Below are 13,873 nucleotides of genomic sequence, written 5' to 3' on the forward strand. Positions count from 1 at the left end.
GTATACTCGGGTTTGTCGAGTTCTAAGTTTGGCTGGTTGTGTTGAGCTATTTTCCAACTAGTTCCGGAAGGTTTTAGGTCCCCAAATAGGTAAGATTATGTTCTCCTTGTTGAGAGCTTCAAATCTATATAAGATTTGTGAAAGTTGGTTGAAAAACGAAGTAGAAACTAAGGTTTTAAGATTTTCCATAATCTGGCATTGCAGACGGTGGCCAGCGACGGCTTTGGCGAAACCATCGGAGAAGACGAGAGTATTCCGTCAACTTTGACGGAATATACTGACGATGTCAGGTAACTCCGTTAGTTTTTAAATGGAATATTCTAATATTTAACGAAATATTCCCTAACGCCGTTAGGGATTCCGTTAGTGTGCCAGGCATGTGCCTGCGTGTGGCCAGCGCGTGAGATATCATATTTTTTTTCTAAAAATATGGGGATGCTCGTGGTGTTGAGTAGGTCATGATGGTATATTCAAACACCCCAATTGAGCAGCGTCTGAGAAGTTATTACATGGTTTTAGTTATGTGCTTAAAATTAACGTTAAATTAGTTGTTTCGCATATAGGTGAGATGTTTCCAGATGACGAGAGTAGCTAGGCGAGACTCAGTGGTTATGACCCTGCTACATACCAGTGAGTGGGCTTTCGGTTTTCTATATATTTGTATATATGTTTTCCATTTTCCTAGAAATTATTTTAAATGGATTTACGTTTTTAAATGCCATGTCAATTGCATTACATTTTAGTATATGCATTAGTATAGATATGCATATTATTGCATGATGCTGCGGATGCCCATTTAAGCTTCTAGTGAGTGCATATTGATGATAATGATTACAGTGTGTATGGTTAATGTTTAGCTGCATTTAGTGCTCATTATCCTGCACCCTAGTGTTAGTGTTCCACCCGAGGCCAAGGCCTAGCCTTCACGTGACCGTTCACCTCCCGCACCACACGTTCACCTTGGATCCAAGGCAGGTGCCAGCCTGTCGTATAGACCATATTAGATGGTTCCGACTCGTAGGTGACTTGTGATATTTCGTACAGCCTTCACGTGATCGTACCACTTTAGTGTATTTATTTACACCCAACCTGTTGTACATACCATATTAGGTGGTTCCGACTCGTGTGCAGGAATTGGTAGATGAGCTATAGGCTCAGCTGTACAGGTCACGTTAGGTGATTCCGGCTGACATATCAGTTTACATTGATTTATTTCACCTGGCTTACTCATTTCATTGCTGAGATACTTGACATGGCATATACTTGGTTTACACTACTTTCGAGCATGATTTCTACATACATATGTATTACTATTTTTTGGGAAATTATACGGGTTTTACGACGAGAGGTTATTATTTTTGGAAAGAGAAATGGTTTGAAAAAGCTTTGTTTTTGCCCAGTCACGTTTTTTTGTTTTGTGCCCCTCTAGGTTCTAGTTAGACGTTCGTGTTGGTGGCTTACGAGGACTCTACGACGGTTTTAACAGACTTCAATTAATGTAGGAATTTCTTTCATGTCTTGTATAATTAATACTTAGCCTGATGGACTGCATCTAGGTTACCTATGCTCTGAATATGTGTATCTACACTTTAAGTACCTCCACTCGTACTTACATATATTTATCTAGTGTAAGTTAGCTAGTTGGATTTTATTTACTCACATTTTCATATCACTATCATTTTCGCTCTGTGCTCATGGCTACATCACCCTCACGTGATGGCCAACATGCCTCGATTCCAGTTAGGGTGTGTCAACGCTTGTTCCCGAACTCTTGTAGTTGGATACGCCGTCGACATGCAAATGCCAGAAGTCTCTATCAGGTGGAGCAGGCACGGCTAGGGCATGCTCGGTTGCCTCCGGGTCGTCGTTGGGCCGCTCTATTATGTCGCCTAGGCTAGGAGTGAATTCTGCAATGAAGTCCACCAAAGCTTAGGCCTTTATCGCCGTACGGGGTCGAAAAACCAAGCTATATTGGCCAAGTTCTAACGCCCATTTCATTACTCGTTGAGAAGCGTCCGAACCATGTAAGATTAATTGTAGAGGCTACTGAGTCATGACAATGACTGTATGAGCTTGAAAAAATGGTATGAGCTTCCGAACTGCAACAATTAGCATCAAAATTAATTTCTCAATCTTCGAATATCTAGTTTTCGCATCGAGAAGAGCTTTAGAAATGTAGAATATCAACAGTTGGGCCCCTAGTTCTTCTCTTATGAGGGCAGGGCTCATTGCTACTTTCGAGACTACCAAGTAAATGTATAAGTCCTCGACTGCTTCGAACTTGAATAATAAGTGAGGTGATGTGTGATACTTCTTTAGGTCTTGGAAAGCTCTTTCACTCTCATCATCCCATTTGTCTCGTTATGCCTTCTTCATAACCTTGAAAAAAGGCTTGCACTGATCGGTAAACTGTGAGAAAAAGCGGTTGAGCGTGGCTGCTCATCCAGTTAAGCTTTGTATCTCCTTCAAGGAAGTTGGAGATTTCATCTCTAGGATTGCTTGGATCTGCTTAGAATGTGCTTCGATTCCTCGTTGGGTTTATGCATGGCTATTTAGTTGTAGTCGGAGTATGCATCCAAGAAACTGAGCAGTTGGTTCCCCAAAAGTTGAATCTACTAGTAGATCGATTTGGGGAACTAGATAATGATCTTTTGGGTATGCCTTGTTATAATCGGTGTAGTCTATGCAAACCCTTCATATACCTTTGTCTTCTTTCATTACTAGCATGACGTTGGCAAGCCATGTTGAGTGTGCTACATTTTCTATGAATCTAACCTTCAATAGCTTGTCTATTTTCGCTTCAATGATCACCACTCGTTCGGGTGCAAAATGTCTTCTTTTTTGGATTACCGTTTGGAAACGGAATCGATGTGCAACTTGTGGCAAGTTATCTTGAGGTTGATGCTGGGCATGTCAGAAGGTGACCATGCGAAGACGTCACGATTTTTCCTATGAAAAATCGTGAGTTCCTTATTTTCCTTCGGGCTCAAACATGAGTCGATTCTACCAGTCGTCTCCGGCTGCTGGGAATCAAGAATGATGTGTTCGGCATCCTCTTTAGGTTTCTATCTCGTTTCGTCTGCTGACAGTTGATTTGGACACCTTCTTTTTTATCCGTCTGCTGTGCTTGCTATTTGGTAGCTTCGTCGTCTATTTAGACCTCGGTAGCCTTTATAGGGGTAAAGGTCTTCTTTCTTAAGTTCTTTAGTACTTGCACAGCGCATCATCGGGATGCGACCTGGTCAAACTTGATTTCTCCGACTCCTCATTCTAGGATGTGAAATCAAATTTTTTGATACTTGACAGAGGTTACTGTGTCCATCTTTATCAGCCAAGGTCGCCCTAGAATCCCATTATAGAGAGATGGGTTACTTACTATTGTGAACGTCTTCTTTGAGACAATTGGTAGTGTTATCACGTCAAATGTGGTGTTGTCGATGGCAGTCGAGGTGTGTTCATTGAATTCGGTGAGTACCTCTGTTCGGGTTTTGATTGTGTTTTCCAGAATCTTCTAAATTATTGAGAGCTGAAGTAGGTTGACAGCACTTCCATTGTCAACCATCATCGTGTCGACTATGGCATGGGCCAGTTGGACAGATACTACTAATGCATCGTTGTGTGGCAAATTGATGCCATCAGCGCCATGCTTGATGAAGTCAACGATGGGTCCAAGTTGGGTGTTGACTACCTAGACTTGTAAGACTAGTAGAGCCTGCTAGATCTTCCTCTTCTTAGAACTGTTGGTGGCCTCCAAGTGCTTGGATTCGACGAAGATACCATTAATCTGAATCGTCTTAGTTAGCGGCTCTTCGTCGGCATCTGCGTTTCTTCTAGGATGTACAGTTGGCTTGTCCAAGTATCTGTCGACCTTGTCTTCTTTCACGAGCTTCTCTAGGTAGTTCTTCCAAGTGTAATAGTCATCAGTTGTGTAACCGGGACCTCGATGGAATGCGCAATACTTGGTGTGGTCTAACTTATAAGTATCTCCATTTGATTGTTTCAGCAGCTTGAACCATGGTTTTCTCTTGATGTCACAAAGGATCTGGTGGATCGGGATCGAGAACATAGAGTAGTTCTTGGGCGTCAGGCCTTCTTTTGTGGATCAGGATCGAGCACTTAAAGTTGTTCCAATAAAAGACCATTGTGCTTGGGTAATGCTTCAAATGTCTCTTCGGATCTTCAAGAATGTGGCATGTTGAACTTGCGTGGAGGCTCTGTTTGCTCGATCTCGTCCATGAAGGGTGACTTACTCATGTTGGTCATGTCCTATTGTAACACACATCGGTGACCTAGTTGCGTTGAAAATCGAGCAATCGTTTTGTCAAGAGTCTCTCTACTTTTTCCTGAATTTTCCTTTGTTAGGGGTAGCGGAACTTTCGGCTGCCCCCGGTCATGATCTGTTGGTTTAGGTTGCTCTTTTATGTGTTCAGCTCGTCTATGCCACAGCTACGATGCATGTGGTACGTTCCCAGTAGGCGAGCGAATTTTTCACAGGCTGCCGGTTGAACTTAAGCCGGATTAAGTGACTGCTTCTCTCCATTCCTCGTGCTGCTTACTCCGATATGAGGTAGATGATGCTCTTTGCGGGTCTAGCCACCAATGAACACTTCGCCTGGATGATTGCTCATGTTGATTATCGAAGAATGGTCCCAACCACGAGTGTATGCTCGTTCGTAGGCCTAACCGAGAGTGAACGTTGCTCTACACGCTAAGACGAGAGTATACACTATCTCGGGGCCTAGACGCTGCTGGAGAGGTTCTTCGTCTGCCTTTGTCCTACTTTGGGACAACTCATCTCCGGTATGTTTCATCTTGGTACGCTGCAAGAGCTAATTCACCAAGGTCGTCTGTTGTGCGAGGGCCCTTGTCAACTCTACGACTTGTCGAGACAAGTGTTGTTCTCCATTCGGGTTAGAAGAGCTTGAACGGTATGCCTCTCCTTGAGTAGTGGAAGTGTAATGGACTTTGGGCACGAGATTTTGAGCTTCAATGATCTAAATCTGCGTAAAAACACCAAAAAAAGGGGTCAGAAACATCGAAAAACAGTCTGAAACATCGAAAAATGGTTCGAAATAGCAAAATATAAGCTTGTATGGGCACTAGGAATCACGAATCTGGGTCATGGGCGTGCGGACTCGGATCCAGGTCAACTTGACCTGCGTTGACTGCGCTAAGGCCGGCCTACTTGGCTCTCTAATTAGGTGCTGCTGGATTGGGCTCTGTAACCTGATCCACGTGGCTGCAAGTTGGGACAGCATGTTGGGCTTGCGTTGAATTAGGTTTTTTGAGGACTTGCACTGGGCTTGCGCGGCTGAGGTTGCACGCTGGGGTTTGGACCCTTTGCCATCGCCTGTTGCATCTTGGACTGGCGCAATTTGGGCTTCTAAATGTGCACTGGGGCTTTGCTGCGCCGAAGGCCGGCTTTGGCTTAGCCGCGTCTCGTGACTTGAACTGCATCATGGATCTCCGTGGGCCTCATGGTCCTGGGCTTCTGATTGGGCAGCAAGGGCTGCATGGATAGAAATGGCTTAGGAGGCCTGTTGCTACAAACTGCCTCGATGTGGACCGTTGTTAGCAGCGATGGTGGCTGCCATTCCTCCATTCATTGGTCCTCCGTGGGTGAAAATCAGTAGAGAGTACCATTCGTCATGGTTCCAAAATTATTCGCGACCATATTTCTTCCAAGGGCTATTTCAAAGAATTTATAAATAAATAAAAATTCTAAGAATAGGAACGTGTGGGAAAATCTACAAATAAATGAAAAATTAGAAATGTTGAATGCGAGAGTCTTTTTCGAGCATTGGAATCAAACTCTCAATGAAAGCACAAATTTGTGGATGAAAATTTCCGCCTTCTTCTTCTTTGACGAAAATACACCTGCAAAACAATACACCTAAGATCAAAGTCAATAGCCTCACGCGCTCACAATGAATGGGGGAGGCTTTGGCCAAAAAATCACTGATGCCAAAGTTAGAATTTGAAAGAGAAAGTGTTTAGAGAATTTTAGGGAAAAAATGAACTTAGGTTTTTGAAGAAATATGGGGCTATATATAGGGGTGTGGCCGGCCCTATTTGGAAAAATGGGGACTGGCCACTTATGGTGGAATTCTTGCTCTAATTGCAAGATATTATGTCAAATAATATCTTGCAATTAATTTGGTAATTAATCCCAATTTAAAAGAATAATTGGAAGTTATCTTATGGGTGAGGATTTGATGAGGAGTGATGAGAGGGTTTCGAATAAATACCATTTTGATCACATTTGACCTTGATTGAGCCGTTATTGTCTGTTGCATGCGAGTGGGAATCCCGGTGTGCCTCAAGGGTAATTTTGTCTTTTTAACCCCAAAAGTCCACATGTCGCTTCCATAATTTTCTTGATTATTTTTGGCTCCACAGAGATGACATTTACATAGTGATTTATAATATGAACGTTCCGATCATAAGTACGAAATTCTGTAAATAGACCTTAAAGTATTTTGAGAATGAACTTCTCCCTAACCTTAAGGAGCCAAGCTCTTCTCTTTTTTAAATAAATTAGATTGTTTTTTTTTCTATATGTAAATATCACTATACCCTTAAAATCGACGGAAAAGAAAACATAATTAATGGAAGGATCACTCATGCAACTCAGACTTAAATTGGAAGAAGGGAAAAACTAATGTGAGAGTTGAGGGACGAAAGCTAAATATGGAAAAAAGTTCAGGACCCATGTAAAATTATAACAAATGTTTACTGTATTTTGCGGTAATGCCTTGATTTGAAATTTGAATCCAACGGCAAACTAATTATTTTGCGATGTCTACTTTTCATTTTTCGTCTTCTGTCAATTCTTATACTAGCAAAAGGGGTTTATGAACTTGGAATATTGTATGGAGGTTAGTTTCTATAATAGAACATTCGAACCACCATTGCAGTGATAAAATGCATGGCATAGGACATGCAGGTCCGCGTGTTTTATTATATAAATTAACGGGGGTAGCCGAAGAGGTTGCATTGCATTCATGCGTTGTTATCAATAATGATTTGATATTTTGCTATATGATTTCATGGCACCTAATTCAATATTGTCAATTTACCGTGGTAAGGTTATGTCCCTTCTGAGTTGTTGAAGCTCATCCCTCTATTTTTATGCAGGTTTACGAACTAGACATTCAAAAGGGTAGACATGATGAGATCAAATTAGATTAGAGTAGAGAAAGTTTATTCATTTATTTACTGTAGGTTGTAAAGAATTCTTGATAGTGTAAGAATCATGAATTATTTTTATAAGAAGGAATTTATTTTCTAATCCGTTTCAATTTCCTTTTAATTATTTAGTTTTAACTCACGTTTCGGATTCGGGTTTGAATTTTTATTACCTACCCGGGTTCGGGGTGTGATAATAATATTGTTTGTTAAAAAAAATCATTTGACAACTAATTTAATCACATTATTAAAAAACTGTACAAAATAATTAATTATTAAATATTACTGTTAAAATGAAGAAAATACCCCTACCACATTTGATGTATTATTTTGAGTTACGTTTGAAGTTTTTTTATATAGATAAACTCAAAATTTGGTTACGTTTTCCGATTATTCTCTATTCTATCATGTTAACGTTATTGTTATCCAAAAGGCAGTGGATTTATGGGTCTATCATTGAACCGTCTTTTTTGTTTCAATGGTAGCTTGGAAAATTATTATTATTATTATTTGGAAAATTATTATTTATATTATATTCTCTTACCCAAGTTCACTGATTTCCATATGACAATTATAAATTTGGGTAAATATCAGTTTACTACCCTCATATTTCGTGGTTTTCAACATTTAGTACATCAAGTTTTTTTCATCTCAGAGTCATACTTAAAGAGTTAATTTTAGGACAGTCTCATACATCCGTTAGTCAAACTGTTAAGTCTGATGTTAACTGATGATGTGGCGCTTATGTGGACAATGATTGGGCACCACGTGTCATTAAGGGGTCCAGTTGGATTTTTTTTTTTGGAGAAGGGGTTCAAAAAAAAAAAAACATGTCTTCTACCTCCTTCATCCCCCCGCCACAACCCCTCCTTGCCTTCTTCCTTTTGCAACCCGCACCCTCTCCCCCAACTTTCCTTCACAATTTCTTCCCCCATTCCCTTTTCCCTCTCTAAAATCCCTCTCTGCAACCTGCAATCTGCCATCTCCTCTTCACAATCCCTAAACCAAATTCTTCACATCCATTTCTAATCGCCAAACAAAAACACCCAAACAATCCTTCACAATCTTCTCTCCGATCTCATAATTTTCTGCTCAAATTCTCGTCGGTTTCGACTCCGATTCTTAATCCCTGTTCGTCTCAGAGATTATTAGCCATGGAGGACCTCGGCTGCTTGGATTTGGGCTGCATCTCCTTGTCAGACAAGCACCACACTAACGACACCGTTCTTGACTAGGACAACAAAGAAAACGTCGTCGCCGAGCAGTTATCCGCCAGCCCCAAGATCGGCAAGGTATAATTCTTCTAACTTCCCATTCGGATTCGAGACTTCATTACCGCCTTAGATTTTCTCCATTTTCTTGGATCCGATTCTTTGTTTCTGGTCACTGAATTCACCATTTTGGTTTAGAATTGAATTTTTTTAGGGATTTGAAACCCTAGAATCTTTAGCATGTAAGACTTGTGTTCGACTTTGATTTGGTACTTTAATTACTGGTTGCTACTGATCCAGAACCCTAAACCCTTGTCGTTTTTTTCTTCATTGTTGGGATTGAAGCCAATTGAATTTCCAAAAGCCCTAGAAATTGCTGTTTGTTTGAATTTGAGTGAATTCAAAATTTGACCCTAACCAATGTTATCTTTGGTTTCAGACAAGGATTTTAGAGAGAGAGAGAGGGGAATAAGGGAAGAAATTGTGAAGGAAGCAGGAGAGAAGGGAGAGTGGTGCAGGTTGTAGAAGAGAGAAGGGAATGAAGGGGTGCGGGTAGCAGAAGAGAGAAGGGAGGGAGATGGTGCGGGGGGATGAGGGAGGTAGAAGACGAAGGAGAGGACGAACAAAGGAGAAGATCTTGGGGGAGGTAGAAGACAAAGGCTTCTACGAAGGAGAAGATCCTGGTGGGAGGTAGAAGACGAAGGAGAGGACGAACGAGGATGCGGGGGGTTGGGGGATCTCCGTTAGTACATCAAAGTTTTTGTTTTTGTTTTTTTGAACCCCTTCTCCAAAAAAAAAAAAAAAAAAAATCCACTTGGACCCTTAATGACACGTGGCGCCTAGTCATTGTCCATATAGGCGCCATATCATTAGTTAACGGCAGACTTAATAATTTGACTAACGGATGTATGAGACTGTCCAAAAATTAATACTTTAGGTATGACTCTGGGACGAAAAAAACTTGATGTACTAAATATTGAAAATCACGAAACATGAGGATAGTAAACTGATATTTACCCTATAAATTTATTCTACGGTTTATGACCACTTTAAAAGCCTTCAATTTTGCGACATCGTTTGATTTTAATGGAAATTGAAATTTTATGACTTTGACAATTTATTATTTCTTTCTTATAAATGTCTTTCTTTATTTCACATAAGGTTCATTGTAGATTTAAGCACATCTAAAAGTTAAAAATGATCGTGGTTTGATTCTCACAAAGGATGCCAAAATTTTTTGTTCAAAAAGAACGAATGATAAGAAATTAAAAATAAACCATTTTTAAATTTTTTTTTTTTTTGTTGTCAAATGATAGATTTTGTTAGATTAAATGTTAGATTAGTTACTGACGTGGTTCGAATCCACATCGCCATGCAAGAACTTAACACATTTCCATCACTGTGGTATAGTCCGTCCGACTACACCCACCATCCATCACCCAATGAGAAGAATAAAATAAAAATAAAATAAAATATTTTACTTTGTCCACCTTACAAGTCATTCGTACGGAGAGGTTTATGTGGAGTGCCAGGCCACCAACTAATTAATTTAAGGATCAAATTAACAAAAATACCCTCATTTAATAAACAATAAGCCAAATGATTTAACAAAAATTAAGAATATTTTTGTCATTTTAATCTTATTTAATGGAGATTCTTCGTAGAATAACCAAAATAATTGATGTTGGACAACCTTAGGGACTAATTCTATTGATTTCAGATCTCAAGGAGCAAAGTGAAGAGTTATGCAAATCTCATGGATCATTTTGGTTAAAAAGCTAATATTAATCTTCTTGCATGTAGTCTAATATCCTAACGGATAGGGTACTAGGTTTGTACTCATGCGTCTTGTGTTCAAAACTCTTTCTCCTAAATTATTGTACTAATTTCGAACTCTCTAGTCTCCACCTTATCCAAATAATAGCAAATTTATTTTTTATAAAAAATAATACTAGTATTAATCTTCTTCTTTTATTATTATTTTTAATTCCATACAGAAAGCGGACAACATGTGGAGCCCAAGCATATAGACAAGATATAGGATTTTCTTTAGATTCTTGTAACAATGTGCTTTTTACCTTTTTGGTGGAATATTGTCTTGGTAGATAAGACGTTTCTATTTGATCAGTGTTTTGGGGTCAAACCCTCTTCCCTAATTGAAAATGTATGTAATAATTACAATAAAAAAATGTTTTTCGCATTCTTATATGATAGAATTTTTTTTTTTTTAAAAAAAAAGAAAGATATATAGATAACATTTTTAGTACTATGGCCAATACTTAGAAACTCTTTATTTTTCTCTACCTGGCACTCATGTCCTAAATTGTTGAGGCCCGTTCTATAGTGAATACTGACAAACAATTATAAATTTTATGAAATCCAATAACTCTTTCCAAAATATTTATATTTACAGAGAAATAATTTGTAAACAATTTATTATTTCAAAAATATTTATTAAGAAATGATCGCTATTTTCAAAATACTTATTAAGAAACAATCACAGATGTATGTAACATTCCACATTGTCCAGGGGAGTGAATCTTGTAAGCCATATATATATATTTTCATCTCTACTTAGCACGATGCCTTTTGGGAACTCACTGGCTTCGGGTTCCGTAGAAACTCCGAAGTTAAACGAGTTCGCGTGAGAACAATCCCATAATGGATGACCCACTGAGAAGTTATCGTGTGAATTCCCAAAAATAAAACCGTGAGGCGTGGTTGGAACCCAAAGCGAAAAATATTGTGCTACGGTGGAGTCGAACCCGGAATGTGATGGGAGCCTAAGGAGGGATGTGGCATGTAGGGGTGGGCACTTAGAACCGAAAACCGAAACCAAAACACGAACCAAATTAAACCGCACCGAACGGTTTGGTTTTGCGGTTTTGGAACGGTTTTGGTTTTGAAACCGAACCGCAACATAGAAAACGGTTTGGTTTCGGTTTTGGCTTTTGAAAACCGCACCGAAACCGAACCGCACCGCAAATATTAATAAACATTTAATTAAATGTCCATATTAAATTTCATGTTTTAATTGGTTGTTTGTTAGAATCCATGCACTTAGTATGGACACAACCACACTAAAATATCATCATTCATCATTTTCTTTCGTTCATTAACTTGAAGGACCTTTGTTATTTTATACCATCACACACACACACACACATATATGTACAAGGGTGGACTAATCTTGTTATCAAGAGTCGAACAATGATCTAATGAAGTCCACTCATTTGAAGCATGATATCACATATTCTAGTATGAAAGTTTTGCTCATGTTTAATGAATTCAAAGTTATTCAACTTGTTTTATGTTATACCTTGTACGGGACACCCTTTTGTTGCACAAACATATTTTAACATTACAACTACATGCAACATGCTAATTGTTTATATAACAAATGTCTTTTTCATATTGCTACTGGGAAATGCTTATTAATATGTTAAATTGCAAATTGTACATTTTTTCTTAAAAACCAAACCGAAACCGTTTAAAACCGCACCGAACCTAACCGAACCGAACGGTTTGGTTTCATTTCGGTTTTGGCTTCAAAACCGCACCGAACCAAACCGCAAAAATATGTGGTTTCAGTTTTGGTTTCACTCAAAACCGCACCGAACCAAACCGTGCCCACCCCTAGTGGCATGTAAATTTTGGTATGTCATTAATAAATATCGTATTATATATTGAGAAAAAAAAACACATGAAGCTGTTATTTACAACCAAGAAAAAAACAGAAAAAAAAAACAAAAAAACAAAAAATGCAAGAACAGTATTAGGAAGATAATTGGGCGTATCACCCAAGGGGATTGGCTGCTGTTGCTATTCAACAACAAGGTTCCAACGTCGAGCTCTGTTGTTAGAGCCAAATTTGTTCAAATTTTTGTTATGTTTTTTTTCTTCTGATGGGAGTATTCTCGTGGGACTCGCGCCAGATGGGGTTTGCGTCATATCATAATTCTCATGTGTCCACGTGAGGTTTCTTGCAAAACATTGACTTTATTTTTTTTTGGCTAAATCGTCAAAATGGTTCTTGAGATTTACATAACTCATCATTTTGGTATCTAAGATTCCAAATCGATAAAAGTGATTTTCTGAGATTGTCTACCATCCATCGTTTTGGTCATTCCGTTAAAAACTTTGTTAAGTGTCATAGAGCTCTTGGCCAGAAGTTTGTGCAATTTTCAAAGCTTCGTAACTCAATCGTTTCTTAACCAAATTCGACCCATAATATATCAAAATGAAGATAGGAAAGTTTAGAATAAGATTATGCATATTTTGAAGGCCAATGGTTGCCAGTGATGGCTGGAAAATAGCCTCAAAGTTAACTGGTCCGAGTGAAAACTTGAAAACTCGCAGGAAACTGGGTAAACTTTAAACGTTCATAACTTCTTCAATACTCAACGAAATCAAGTGATTCAAAAACTAAAATCATACTTCTTGACGAGACAAAGAGAATGGTTCCTTTTTTATGGCTAAATCGCCGTGTTTTGGCTGGAAAACGGCTCCAAAGTGGCTATCTTGGTCTTGAGTTAGCCACTTTCGAGCCGTTTTCCGGGCAAACCATGGTGATCTAACAGTAGAAAAAGGTACCATTCTCTTTGTCTCGTCGAGAAATATGATTTTAGTTTTTGAATCACTTGATTTTGTTGAGTATTGAAGAAGTTATGAACGTTTAAAGTTTACCTAGTTTCCGGCGCGTTTTCCATTTTTCGCTCAGACCAGTCAACTTTGAGGCTATTTTCCGGCCATCTCCAGCAACTATTGGGCTTCAAAATAGGTATAATCTTATTATACACTTTCCTATCTTCATTTGATATATTATGGGTCGAATTTGGTTAAGAAACGATTGAGTTACGAAGCCATGAAAATTGCCCAAACTTCCGGCCAAGAGCTTCGGGACATTTAATGGAGTTTTTAACGGAATGACCAAAATGATGGATGATGAACAATCTCAGGGACCACTTTTATCGATTTGGAATCTCAGGGACCAAAATGATGAGTTATGCAAATCTCAAGGACCATTTTGACGATTTACGTTTTTTTTCTTAATAATAAAATAAAAGGGTTTTTTAATGCAAATATTAACTAAATTTGTAAGCATGTGGGATAATACCAACTCAATTTTCAATTTTTTTTTATCCCACCTAGATTTTTTTTACTGTTGGAATGTACCCCATACGTTACTTTTCATCTATTTTACCATTCAAACGTGTCACCTGTATGAATATTTTTATGAATTAACTTCATGGGGATGATTAGAATCAATATGCTTCTCAATAATATTGTCTGAGTAAATATTGCTCCAAAATTAGGGGTTTGTACAACCCCAGTTGGTCAATTCCCTTCATAAGAGTTAAAAAAATGAATATATGAAAAATATTAAAAAGTCATTGTAAATGAAAGACTAGATTTTTGTATAATTTCATTTCAATTCTTCAACAATCCTTAAATTAAACCCGAAAATCAACTTA

Source organism: Malus domestica, chromosome 10 (genome assembly GCF_042453785.1).
Source record: "Malus domestica chromosome 10, GDT2T_hap1".
Lineage (NCBI taxonomy): Eukaryota > Viridiplantae > Streptophyta > Magnoliopsida > Rosales > Rosaceae > Malus > Malus domestica.